Below are 15,163 nucleotides of genomic sequence, written 5' to 3'. Positions count from 1 at the left end.
CTTACCCAAGGTGTCACGCATGGGAATGAACCCGGAACAATGTGGTTGGTAAGCAAGCTACTTACCACACAGCTACTTACCACTCCTGTGCCTATGTGAAGGGCATCAACATCACTACATCATAGATGCAGTTTGCAGCCCCAACTAATAGCTAAAGGTTATACTTCTAGATAATAGCTTCATATATTACCTGTAGGTAATATATGTAAATAATAGCTGTAGCTAATAGTTGTGGTAGCTATTAAATGCAATAGCTAAGAACTGTAGCTAATATATAGAGCTAGTATTTAGAACTAGAAGTATACAGGTGTGGTGGTGATGGTGATACGGGGCGGGGGTGGAGATTGAGGGGAGGGAAGTGGGGTGGGTGGATGGACAGGGGAATAGCTGTAAAAACAGACTGAGAGAGACATATATATGGATGCGTATATGTATGTAAATGCATATATATATATATATATATATATATATATATATAAACTCTCTCTCACACACACATACTTATACATACACACACGTGCAAACATCTATCTATATCTATCTTTCATTCTCTTTCTCTCTATATATATGCACATATACACAGAAGTCAGAAACACATATGCTAAAGACCCACATAGACACATGCACACACATATGTATATAGGTAAGTTAAACAGGAATTAAGAGGTGTAAATAGAGAGATGGAGAGCAGCAGCAGGCAATGTGATGGGTAATGAAGAGATCTTCATTTGGAAACCTTATAGAAAATCAATGTGGACAGCAGCAGCAACAGTAGCAGCAGAACTAGTACTGTCATCAGCAGCAGCAGCACTATAAACAACACCAATACCACTGTTATTGTTACTAGCAACAACAACAACAACAACAGATGGTGCCCCTTTGTGCCCATTCATTATGCTGGAAATAGCAGCAAAATCTCTCTCAAACCTCAATCTTGAGAAAAAAGGCTATATTGGGTGATTTATCCCATGATATAGTAGTAAACAGATGGGATGGTCATTTCTGGAATGTGTTTGACTAGAAGTGACCTGGGATTAAACAATCCCAGGTGTTTATGTGTGTTTGTGTAAAAACCATTCTCACCAAAATATATATATATATATATATATATATATATATATATATATATATATATATATATATATATATATGTATATAGGTTGTTTAGCCCCAGGTCAACCATGATGGAACAATCATATAATGAAAGGTGTTTCAGCCATGGCCATCCTGTCTTTTTGTACATCAGAGATGTATTCAGATTTATTTAGAACAAGTTTGTACATTGAGGGATATTTTAGTTTCTATTTCTTGCAGGTCTGTGGTGACGGCAATGTTTCTGGTGATGGAGTTGATTGTGAGGGTGGTGGTGGGAAGGGGGAGGCAGTGGTGTGGTGCCAATGTTGTTGGTGTTGGTGGTGAGGGTGGTGGTGGTGTTGGTGCTTGTTTTGTGTCAGTGGTCATGTTGCTCATGATGGTGAGTGGTAGTGATGATGATGTTCATGATGATGATGGTAATGATGATGATGAGTAAATTCAGTTAAAACAGCTAAAACAGCCCAACAGAGAGAAAGGCTGAAGATGTGAAATGATGGTATTCTGTTGTTTTTTAGCTTATCCTTTCTCGTCCGTTCTTTGTCTGTTTTTGTCTGTCATTCCTTCACACTGTTACCAACACACTGACCTCTAAACAACCAAATTTAGACACTCAAATACTAGGTCGAAGGTCATGGACTTCTGAACACACACACATACACACACACACACACACACACACACACACACACACACACACACACACTGTCATTACACACACCTCTTTATTAACCCCCTTCTTCTCTAATCATCTCCCTCAGTAATTCTGTCTAGAATCCCAATATATTACTGGTACTATACCAAAGGAACCTGGTTGGATGTTAAACACAGAATCTTATGCTCCTGGGTATTTAATTGGGGTATATCATGTGATGTGATTTGATTAAGGTTGTTTAACATAATAATCAGACTTTTTTTAATTGCTTAATTAAAGGAGGAGGGACAACACCAATGACCATTTTTAGAGCTTCAAAACCAATGGGAGAAAAAAGAGAGATGTTATCATCAACTCAGAGATTTGGCCAAAATAGTTACCACCTGGTCTCGGGTACTAACAAAGGTACCCACCAAGACCGGGTGCTGTAGGAGATATATTGGTACAGCTCTTTTGGCAATGTTGATATCATGCTGACTTATTTGACGATCAGATGTTTTAATATTTCTCTTCTTCTTTCCTCTCTTCCTCCCTTCCTCTGTCTGCTTGTGTATAATTCTACACACATGAGCAAGTGTGTGAGTGTGTGTTGGCCGCTAGTGCCAAAAAGTACTGCTGGCAGAATTTTTATCACACCAGATGGAATGCTTAGCAGCATTCTGTCCAGCTTTATGTTCTAAGTTCAAATTCTGCTGAGGTCAAATTACCTTCCATCACTTTCAGAGTTGATGAGATAAGTATCAGTTGAACACTGGGGTTGACTTAATAGATTCAGCCCTTTTCCCAAAATTGCTAGCCTTGTGCTAAAATTTGAATCGAATACTTCTCTCCCTCCCCTGCTGTCTAAGAGGTAAAGACCTCCTTTGGTCATGAATGACCATGGGATTGCACCTAAACTGGTTGAATCTCTATGCCAAATCATCATGCAATAAGCCATGCCAAATCATCAGCACCGAAACAGCTGTGCCCAATCATCTCAATCCAAGATCAGGTGGTCCTGAAACTGAAAATATAAAACTATAGGTGCAGGGATGGCTGTGTGGTAAAGTAGCTTGCTTACCAACCACATGGTTCTGGATTCAGTCCCACTGTGTAGCCCCTTGGGCAAGTGTCTTCTATAGCCTCAGGTTGACCAAAGCCTTGTGAGTGGATTTCGTAGACAGAAACTGAAAGAAGCCTGCCATATATATATATATATATATATATATATATATATATATATATATATATGTATATATATGTTTGTGTGTCTGTGTTTGCCCCCCCCCCCCTCCCGCCATTGCTTGACATCTGATGTTGGTGTGTTTACATCCCTGTAACTTAGCAGTTTGGCAAAAGAGACCGATAGAATAAGTACTAAGCTTACAAAGAATAAGTCCTAGGGTCGAATTGTTCAACTAAAAGCCGTGCTCCAGCATGGCTGCAGTGAAATGACTGAAACAAGTAAAAGAGTAAAAGCATCTGTACAGTGTGTGTGTGTGTGTGTGTGGGGGGGGGGTTAACAAAGCCTCCCCTCCACTGGAACTGAACTCAGAATCATAAAGTAATGGTTGGTTAACTGGTGGGGGGGTCATGTGGTGATGTTTGGATTAATTAGGAAGAGGGAGAGGAGCCTTGATAGTTTGTTAAATCATCCCTGATTGGTGATGAGAGTTTGGATGAGGGTGGGCAGGAGGAGGAGGGGCATAGGAGATGGGAAGAGAAACATATTAGGGGGTGACAAGAATGGAGATATGGTTCCAGAGAAGATAGGTTCAGGAGAACAGAGGTCGTTGTAGCAGTGGTAGAAGAGAAAGAGATGTGACACAGTAGGCTTGTTGAGCAGAAGTTATGGTATGTTGGTGATTGAGTCCATCAATGAGGACAGGGTCACTGTTGCAATGTGGTCGTGGATGGCCAAAACGTGGAGATGATCACAAGATTGTGGTTTCCATTCCTGGACCGGACAGTGTACTGTGTCCTTGAGCAACACACTTCATTTCATGTTGCCGCTGTCCAGTCAGATGGCAAAGATTTCTGTCTGGGATATCACAACACTAACATCGACAACAGCAAGGTAGGGGACAGTACACCTGCTAAAAACAGCAGCCAAATTTCTCTGACATCCCACTCTGTCTCCTTACAAAAATATATCACACACACGCGCGAACTCTGTCAAAGCATTGAAGGAAATATAACACAAGGGAGATAATTCTGTTGTTCCCAAGTTTTTTTTTTATGGAATACGATTTCACCACCACCACCGTCGTCGTCGTCGTCTTCGTCTTCATCTTTTTTTTATTTTCCCTTTGTTTCAATCAGTTAACTGCGGCCAAGCTAGAGCACCACCTTGAAGGGTGTTAGTTAAACAAATTGACCCCAGGACTTATTTTCTCTTAAGTCATGCACTTAGTCTATCAGTCTCTATTACTGTACTGAAAAATTATGGGGACATAAACAAACCAACACTGGTTTTCAAGCAGTGGTGAGGACAGACACACATACAATGGGCTTCTTTTAGTTTCCATCTATCAAATCCATTCACAAGGCTTTGGTTGGCCTAGGGCTAAAGAAGAAGACACTTGCTCAAAGTGCCATGCAGTGGGACTGAACTCAGAACCATGTGGTTGGTAAACAAGCTTCTTAACCTCTCAACTGCTCCTACACCTATCATCATCATCATCATCACTACCACCCATCCACCATCTCAGTCTCTACATGGTCATTTGACGTACTGGAAATAGCAGCCAAATCTTCCTCAAATTGCAACTGGATAATGTAGTCCTAAATACTCTTTAAATCAACAGAATGGTAACAGATTGAGTGCATATCATCAAAGACTTGCTTGATTAGGATTAACCCAGGGATATATATATATATATATATATATATATATATATATATATACATACACGTAAAGCTGTATACAGGGTGTGGTGGATAAACTGTCGTCTAAATTACCCAAAAATGAAAATAACACTGACCTCTCATTTTAACAGATATATTTACCAAAATTACATTAAAATATCTTGAAATACTAAAGAGTAAATTTATTCAATAAAATCACCATTGACTTCAACCAAGGCCTCCAGACGACTTTGGAATCACCTGCAATTCTTTTGGACGTTCTCCTTGTTTAAGTTGGTGAATGCTGCCATAATCCTTGCCTTCAGTTCATCTTTGGTGTTACAAGGAGTTTTGTTGGTCTCTCGCTCAACTGCAAGGCTTTGGTTGGCCCAAGGCTACATTGAAAGTCACTTGCCCAAGGTGCCATGCAGTGAAACTGAACCTGGAACCATGTTGTTGGGAAGCAAACTTCTTACCACACAGCCACGTCTGCACCTGTATAAAGATATTTTATAACAATTAACACAAAGAAGCAATTTAATAAATTCTGTCGTCCACTTAGTGAATATGATTTAATAGCAGCTTATGATATTGGGCAGGTGAATGCAGTGTGTAGACTTGGATCTGTGCAAAATCAAATCGTGGTAGATTGGGTTTGAAGAGAAATATATTATGCTTACTTTGGATGTAAAGAAAAACCAGACATTGATGTCAGGGAATACCAGTCAAAATTGAACAAAACCAGCTGAAAACTACTATTATTGTGAGTGAATTTCCACAGGTACAACCTCTGTGAATTAAGCAATTATTTCATTATTTATTAATACACAACAAACAACAGGTAAAATACGAATGCATTGTAATAATAAGAGAGTGTTTCAAGGAATAATGTTAGCTTTGTACAGCAATTTCCTGTACATTCTCTTTTACTCATCCTTTTAAAGTTCTTGCATCTCTACGAAACACAACCTGTTATACATGCTCCACCATTCTCCACAACATTTCACACATACATAAATTACACAATAAAGAAAGTTAAATGACTGACAAACCAGGTGCAATTACTGGTATCAGATGTGGCCAACATGAAGAAACAACAACCAATATAGCCTCTGGCACACAAAATTGTGATGGTTACAGTTTAATGGACTTTCATGGTATATGTACACAGTCACAGCCAACCTTGGGCTAAACAAAAACAACTACTACTACTACTACTACTACTACAACAATAACAACAACATCAACTCTAACTCTTCTAATTTTGAAGAGCAAAGTTTAGAAAATATTTAATTTGTAAATTATGACATCTGTTAATAAAGAGTCCAAGTTCTTTGATCCAAAGTTTAAAATTTCTGATAAGAACACAGACATGTTTCTCTCACAAATTAATTCTTACTGGATAATAAAAAAAAAAAAAGAAAAGATTTTAGCTTATTTTTCTAAATCCATGAATTCAAATATGTCAACATAAAGTTTATAAATATTTGAGGAAGAATATTTGGAGAAATAAACCGAAACTGAATAACATTATTTGTCTATTTAATATAACTTATTAAACCTCTGAGATAATAAATAAATAAACATCCATACAGCAGGATAACTAGCGTTTTCACGAATCCTATTTCTATGTCAAATAGTATTTCGGTTTCACCATACAAACATATATAAAGGAATCCTGCAGAGATTGTTTCCACTAAACTAGAGAAAAGAGAAAATACTGTTATACCGTAGTTACCTCCCTTTTAACAGTAGCCACAATTTTTGGTCTTCTTTAAACTAACAGACAGAAACGATAAAATATGAGATGATCCGATGAATGAATTCAATATTTCTTGTTTCCAGATTATTTATGAAACTGTTTAATACCATTGCATCCTCTGAATATCTGTGCTGTTAGTCACTTTAAAATCTTTTAAGCTAGTCCTATCTAGTACCATTGTGTGGTGCCGCAGTATGTTACAACATCAGTTCTTTCCCATGGAACAGAAACATCACACACACGCACAGGCACGGAGAGAGGGAGGGGGCGGGTGGTGTGGGGGAGTGGGAGAGACAAATTCAAGGATTTCTAGAAAAATTAACATTTTGTAGACAGTAGCGATTAAACATTTGAATTGTTATGAGCTATTAAGTGTGTGTGATTATGAGAGTTTAGTGTGTGTGTGTGTGTGTGTGTGTGTGTGTGTAGATCATAGTAGGTGCAGGCATGGCTGTGTGGTAAGAAGCTTGCTTCCCAACCATATGATTCCAGGTTCAGTCCCACTGCTTGGCACCTTGGTTCTATTATAATGCATGTCATTATTTGCCTGTAGCTGGTTGCCTACAGGTTCTATGATCTAGAATGACATGGGATGGATATTTCTTACTTTTTACATACAGATAATAAGCTTAACATATCGTTAATCGTAAATAAAACACAAAAATGGATCAAGAGTCTTGTGAATTCCATTTTCTCTTTCTCTCATTTGTTATTTACTTGACGAACACCGAGGAATACCTGAGGTAGATCTAGTTGTGTTTACATCAATACTGGGAATGACATCAGGTAGCCATAAACAGTGAAAGTGCTTTAATCATCATCCTACAAGATGTATACCCAAGCTTTAGATAACTACTTACATACATACAAACAAATATACATATACACGTACATACTTGCATACATACAAATGTATTTGCACATATATACACACACACATACATGCTTACATACATACATGCATGCATGCATACATACATATCGTGTGTGTGTGTGAGTGTGTGCTAGAAGAAATAGTGAATTTCTTTCAAATTCTTGTAACTGCCTTTGGCAGTTTATTTGGGAAGTGAATGTAAGCGTCAGATAATTTCCAGCCTTTCCTGTTTCAGTTAGTCTGTGTCATAGGAATTGTACCCATCATGTACACACACACACACACACACACACGCACGCGCGCGTTTGTGAGGTAGTTTTAATCTATGATCCAGTCTAACACACCACTTGGTCTGTAAGTGTCTTGTGTTGCAGTCATTCAGGTCATGTCTCTGTGTCTTAGGATAACTTACTCCCGTCAATCACAAAGTCCCTAAAAAGTTGCTTAAGTCTCTGCTTTCCCTCTTAACAGTAAATAACAAAAAAATTCAATAAAATAAAACAAGGAACCATTCTATCTCCCCCTTCAAATACCAAGACATAAAGGGTCAGGTAACACTTTACTGACAGTTTCTCTTGTTTGTTTAACTTTTGTTTAACCCTTTCGTTACTGTATTTATTTTCAGATGCTCTGTGTTTCTTTCAATTACTTTAAATATAACAAAGAATTTAGTAAAATAACTTAGTTATCATTCAGCTAGTGTTAGGAACTTAAATTGTAACTAAGGTTTGGTGGAAGATTTTAATTCAAAACTTATGAAAACAAGACATTTGTACTACAGAGCCAGAACCAGTTTCAGCCCTGTTGGTAACGAAAGGGTTAAATTGCTGTTTGTCTTTGTTCCTTTCCTGATGTCGCTCACACAATTTCCTTCTTCTTCTTCTTTCAGGTTTGATATTTCCCCATCACAGATATTTTAGTGATGACTACATTTACATATTGGCATGTGTTGATTACGTTAGCATTAAACTTTCACCTCTTCCCTGGCTTCTTGTGTTTAGTTGATATCACTTACCATGTTGAAGAAGAACGCAATACTGGAACCTATATCGGTGATATCGCAGCAGATTTTCTTCTTCTAAATACATCCCCATACCAAGGTTCCCTCCAAACAACATTTAACCAACTTCAGCAGAGGAAATTTGGTTCTAATCAACTGTTCAACGTGACTACTTCAGGTAAACTTCACACAGCTCGGATATTGGATGCTGAACAGCTGTGCAGTCCCAAAAAGGACTGTTATACCATTGTTAAAGTTGCTGTCCGACAGGCAGACATGTTTATGCGAATTTTGAAAGTGAAAGTAATAATAGAAGATGTTAATGACCACCATCCAGAATTCCCAGAAAGAGTTGAGAATATAGTTTATTACGAGACAGATGGAATTGGTACAATCAAAACCCTACCGCATGCCATTGATAGAGATGTTGGAGTTGTGAATTCAAAGATATCATATCAGTTAAGAAATAAACCAGACTTACCATTCACATTGTCTGCAAGGAAAACCATTACTGGTAGTTCTGAACTGGGAATCATTTTGGCAAGGAAATTAGACAGGGAGGTAAAAGATTCTTATAATCTACAAGTTATTGCCAAAGATGGAGGCTATCCATCGAAACAAGGTGTTTTAGATGTGCACATATCTGTCATAGACTTAAATGATAATTCACCAGTATTTAATAAAGATATTTATAACATCTCAGTAAGGAACACGCATCAAAGAAACAGGCCAATTGCAATGGTGTCTGCGAAAGATTTAGATTCCGGAGAAAATGGTCATGTTAGTTATTTCTTCAGTACAGAAACACCAGAGAAAGTGAAGACTTATTTCAGACTCAATCACATGACAGGAGAGATTTTTCTACAAGAAGCTTTCAGAAGAGCTAAAAAACAAAATTATGAAATATTTATCATGGCTAAAGATGGCGGGAATCCTCCAAGAAGTTCTACTGCCATCGTTTTAGTGAATATAATTAATGAAAGAAACAATCCTCCTGAAATTGATATCAACTTTGTCACTCAGATAAAAGAGAACACAGCAGCTATTTCTGAAGGAACCAAAGTTGGTAGTTTTATAGCTTATGTCAGTATTATTGATAACGATACTGGACAGAACGGTGAGGTGGAATGTAAGCTAGAGCATGATAAATTCTTACTTTTAGACTTAGGATCAAATGAATACAAAATAACTTTAAAGAAACCGGTGGACCGAGAAACACGAGATCATTATGATTTTAGTATTTCTTGTGAAGACAAAGGAACTCCTCCTTTGAAGACAGAGAGGAAAATCTTCATCCAAGTAACAGATATCAACGATGGTAAACCACAATTTACCAAAGACACATTTAAATTCCTCACCTATGAGAATGGTATACCAAACTTTCCAATTGGTTTCATCAATGCCACTGATCAAGATTTAGAAGCTGGAGGTCAGTTGTCTTATAGATTAATTAGCAATAATATAAATGGTATACCGTTTCATGTTACGGATTATGGTTTTATTTCAACGTCCATAGTTTTGGACAGGGAACAGCAGGATGTCTATAAGTTCAAGGTTTTTGTCAAAGACAAGGGAACGCCATCACTGAACAACACTGCCAATGTGGTTGTAGAGGTTTTAGACGAGAACGATAATGCCCCTTATTTTACATTTCCTAGTGTTGACCCTTTCACTCTTGATGTCCACTATCATCCCCAAAGTACCAGTGAAATCACTGTGATTAGAGCGTCTGATAGAGACAGTCATTTAAATGCCTTCCTCAAATACGGAATACTTAACGGTAACAATAAACAGTTGTTTACACTGAACTCTTTCACTGGTCAATTGTCTTTCTCACGTCCACCACATCTCAACGATGCTGGCTCATACCAATTGGTGCTTGTGGTCAAGGATTCTGGCAGTCCAGTGTTGTCAGCCACAACTACTGTGTCTTTGAGTGTGACAGTCAGTAACAGGACATCGTCCATAATGACAGCTACTCAGTTACAGCCCGATGCAGCAATAGACTTAACGTTATTAATTATCATTGTAGTAGCAGCTGTAATAGTATCTGTGGTGATTGTAGTGTCCATCACATTGTGTATTGTGAAATGTAACTGTGGTCAGTCTAGATCAAGGACCAGTAGGGCTGTTGACCAAACAGTTGTGTGTAACAGGGAGGGGCATGAAGGGTTGGCACACAGTGCTAAGACACAAACTGGCACCAAACAACAGACAGAGGGGAGGAATAGAAACACACAGATTCTTGAACCAAAATGTGAGTTCTATCCACAATATGAATCACAGAGTGAATGGACGACAACATTAACATCAGAGAAGAGACCTCCATCAGTTCTATTGGTAAGTTGCCTTTTAATTCTACATATTCTTACTCACATAATGTTCTTTCTTGATTAAATAACTGTCACTAATTCAGCACACAACCACAGATGGTACCACAAACAGAATCAACCTTAGACAATACCACAAACATTTTCATCATGGTTGGTACTACAAACTTCATTAAATGATAACGCAAGACTATTACAAATAATGCCAAACATAATATCTTGAAGAAAATCTATGACAACCAAGATTTAGTTTTGAAATTCAATTTTATGATTGTCAAATATTTTATGTCCATCTCCGCGACCAGGTTTGAGCAACACCTTTCAATGTTCATGTGTGTTATCTCTGTCCAAGCCCTATTATACTGGCTCAACTAAATTGGGTGCTCAAAGAAGCTGGCTTACCAGTGCTGTAGTTCATAACTGCTGCATCTTTGTGTATGTCAAGGGTTACCATATTTGCTGGGGTTATCTCAAAATACATTTGGTGCTGATACATATTACAGTTCTGGTTTATATTTGTGGGTTACATATATGAGTGGTGGGGGTAACCTACAAACTTATGGAACAAAGTAGATTTGTAGGTGCTGATTGGTTAATTATTATATACTATCATTATTATTTACCTTCAGTTAGCCGTAAATATGGAGACTGGAGCAAAGGGGAGATCACTCCAGCTGTGAGTAAGGTGAAGGATGATAGATTTATTCCTTGAGTCCAAATATTTCCATTAGCAAAATCTACCCCAGTGTGTTTTAATTTGTCTCAGGAGAAGATGTTACCTTCAAATACTTCCACTCAAAGAATGCTGAAGTTATCTACAAGACATGAATCCCAGTTTCTACACAGAGCAGCAGTTTTATTTTCCTGCACTCACCCTCTGAATCTCTTCTTCTGTATATTCTGCCATCTGACCAATCATGGTTATGATCAAGGCTATTTAGAGTCCAATCACACACAGTTGGTGCAGTCTATTTAGGTCATGTAACAAAAATACAGTGGAAGTGCATGGATTAGTGGTTAGGGGTATTGTACTCATGTTCAGAAGACTGTGGTTTCAATTCCTGGACTGGGTGATGCATTGTGTTCTTGAGTAAAACACATGATTTCCAAATCTATATCTTATATCATACAATAAACTTATACATATATACATGCATACCATATGCATGCACACACACACACACACATACATTCACATACACACATATATATACTATTTCCATAACAGCCCGAATAGACTTAATTGATGACATAGCTCCATTTACTATACACTTTTGAAAATCTAATGTGAAACCGGTAAAGTGTATTCTTATACTTTAAAACATAGTTAAATTCTGATTAATTCTAATATATTCTCTGTGCATTTTCAAATTTATTTCTTCTTTTCCTCCACTTGTTTGGATTAATATCAATTTATATATATATATATATATATATATATATATATAAAGAGACAGAGAGAAAGAGGGGGTAGAGCTTTTCTGTAGTTGTATATAAAAGAGAAAGAATTCTTTCATTTCTTCTGTCTAACTTTATTATTATTACCTACACACATATATATATATATATATATATATGTGTGTGTGTGTGTATACATATATATATATAATGTATATTCACATATTTTTCTATGTATGTGTGTATTTTGAAATGTGTATGGATAGACTTTGGTATTTGACATACATGTGAAGATAAAAGAAAAAAGAGGAGAAATAGCAGACAGAATGAGAGAGAGAGAGTGAAAGAGAGTAAGGGAATGAAAAAGAGGGAGAGAATGTGAGAGAGAAGAGGGAATAAGAGGGAAAGCAATGAATGTAACGATATTTAAATAGAATATCTTTAACATATTTAATCACTGGAAAGCTCAGTCACAGAAGAATATAGGACTGTGTATATGTGACAGCACACACATATATATATATATGTATGTATATACATGCATACATACATACATATATATATATATATATATATATATATATATATATGCACACACAATAGATGTGGCACTGTTCTCTCATCCTTTTATCAAACAACAATGTCAGCATCCAGGTAATGTCAGAGATAATGGTGTAAAGCTGTGTAACATTACAGGGGGTTTAGCTAGTAGTAGAGGAGGGGAGGGGGAGGAGGAGTGATGGAGAGGGGTAGTTGGTAGCAGGGGAGGGGGAGTGATGGGGGGATGTTTAAACATGATCACATTCTTCACACGTGTGCGGTTTACATGTGCGTGTATTTGTATCTGTACACATGTATGCATACATACATATATATATATATAAATATGTGTGTGTGTGTATATATATATATGTATACACACACACACACACACGTCTCTCTCTAATTCTTTATAAATTTTGATCTTATATACAAATGTATATATACCTAAATGTGTATATGCATATATGTGTGTGTGTGTGTGTGAATGTGCATTTATATGTTAGATGTGTAAAATATTTCATTGAATGAATGAATCTTTGAAATTCAAGCAAATCCAGCTGGTCCATGTGTGTGTGTGGGGGGGGGGGGTATGGATTGTTGTTGTTGATGTTGTTACGTAGTCAGCCTTTCATTGAAAGAATTGTGCTATGAATAATATGATGTAGATGATGCTGACAACAATAACAACAACAACAATATCAACACAAGTAATGACAAGAACATCAACAAGAGCCCTCCCAACAACAACAACAACAACAACAACTGCAATAATAAGGTGCTCTTTTATTACAGTTGTTTAGCCCTAGGAAACCTATGATCAGAAGTGAGGGTTGATAGAAGAGAAATTCTGGGGAAAGAGAGTGATGGGGGTGGATGAATGACAGAGGAGGTAGTAATGGAAGAGAGACAGTAGAGGCAGCCCCTAGAGGAACGACATGAGTGTCGTGATGGGGGATGAGAGGTAATAACCAAGGGAGGCAACCTGAGAGAAAGAGAGTGAGTGTGTGTGTGTGTGTGTGTGTGTGTGTGATGTGGAAAGGGTTATGTGAAAGAGGATGAGTGATAGAAAGAGTCATGAATGAGAGATTGGGAAGAGGAATAACGATAGAAGAAAGTGACTAACGAGCGTCAATATGAGTGATGAGGGAAGGAATAACAAGAAAAAAGGTGCAGCGTCTAAAAATAAAGTAGGGTTGTATGTGAATGGATCTCATGCCAGTCCTTGTTATGCAGGCTGGTAGGATGGGAGAGAGGCAGAGGGACAAATGATGATGATGATGGTGTCAAATACAGATAGGGCAACATCCTTAGACACCTCCTCACCATTACCACCACCAACACCACCGTTTTAACACCTAACCATGGTTCCTATACTTGCAGAGGCTGTGAGGACCAGCAAGTCTTCTCTGTCTCTGCATGCGGTGAATCTTTGTCATCATCTCATTGATGAGGATTATTTTTATTTTAATGTTTGCTTTAATTTTCATATTCTTCTTCTTATTATTATTTGTTATTTACTCTCAGTAATTTCATTCCCACATAATTACCATCAGACAGTTATCAGTCTTAATTATCTAAACTGATCTGGTTAAGATGATTTAAAACTGTAACACAGGAATCTCTACATGCTTACACACATATACATATGTACACATATGTATATATATATATATATATATATATATATATATATATATATATATATATATATACATAAATATATGTATACACATAAATATATGTATTATATATATATATATATATATATTGACTCTGTTTATTCAATTGAACAATGTTTTGACTGTATAAATTCTGCTGAGGTCGACTTTGCTTTCATTCTTTTGGGGTTGATAAATTCAGTACCAGTTGCATACTGGGGTCGATCTAATCGACTGCCCCCCTCCCCCCAAAATTTGGGGGGCCTTGTGCCTAGAGTAGAAAAGAATATTTTGACCGTATGTCTGTTGTATTCTCTGGCTTCCAATTTAAAAACGAAAAATACACAGAAATGCAGGAATTCAAAATTTGAAGTGGGATATCTTGCATTGCTTTCTAAACAAAAAGATGACATGTTTTGCTTGTTCATAACTAGTGACAAAAAGGATGAAGAAAAAAGAAAGAAAGAAAGCAGGAAACTGAACATTTAGTTAAAAAGTTTTGTGTAAATGTGAAGGAATTCTCCTGTCATCTTGTTTCTTCCTCCATAGTGTGACATTAGTAATTCAGAAAAAGTATTTATCCTCATATGTTTAGAGGACTGAAATTGCAGTCAGAATATTTTCTGAGAATATGCACTTTCAGTGTTCCTCAAAATTACAGCCTTTTTGTTGTGAAACAAGTTTAGTTGAATTACTGTTATTGTGCCTAACATCATACCTATGCCCATTGAATCTTTTATTTAATTGTTCTGTTGTGCAACCAACGTAAATCAAGTTGTTATTGGTGCATTCCGCTGCGTACACCAAATGGGTATCCTTACAGATCCCACTTGTTGCATAAATCATAACGTTTCTGTTATGATTTGTGATGGAGTTGACCTGACTCATGTTGCACAATGAATAGGGTTTACCCCTCTTGTAACTGTTTTTAGGGGTACAGCATTCAGAAAATCCAGTGGGGTTTTGATTATGATTAGAAGTGTTGCTTTGGATAAAAAAATGACCGACATGTAAAAGGATGAGCC

General features: G+C 37.1%; 1 protein-coding gene across 2 annotated transcripts in view; it reads left to right on the top strand.

Annotated features, from left to right (window-relative positions):
* LOC106873245 (protocadherin beta-16) overlaps positions 1-15,163 on the top strand; it is a 128,232-nt gene that overhangs the window by 27,868 nt on the left and 85,201 nt on the right. For both annotated transcript variants that reach the window (XR_016244182.1, XR_016244181.1), the window contains exon 2: positions 8,099-10,549. The gene's annotated coding sequence lies outside the window, so the exon portion shown is untranslated. The remainder of the gene's footprint in view (positions 1-8,098; positions 10,550-15,163) is intronic.

Source organism: Octopus bimaculoides, chromosome 14, assembly GCF_046866305.1.
Source record: "Octopus bimaculoides isolate indiv1 chromosome 14, ASM4686630v1, whole genome shotgun sequence".
NCBI lineage: Eukaryota > Metazoa > Mollusca > Cephalopoda > Octopoda > Octopodidae > Octopus > Octopus bimaculoides.
Note: the sequence above shows the minus strand (reverse complement) of the source record. Positions and strands in the feature narration are given on the sequence as shown.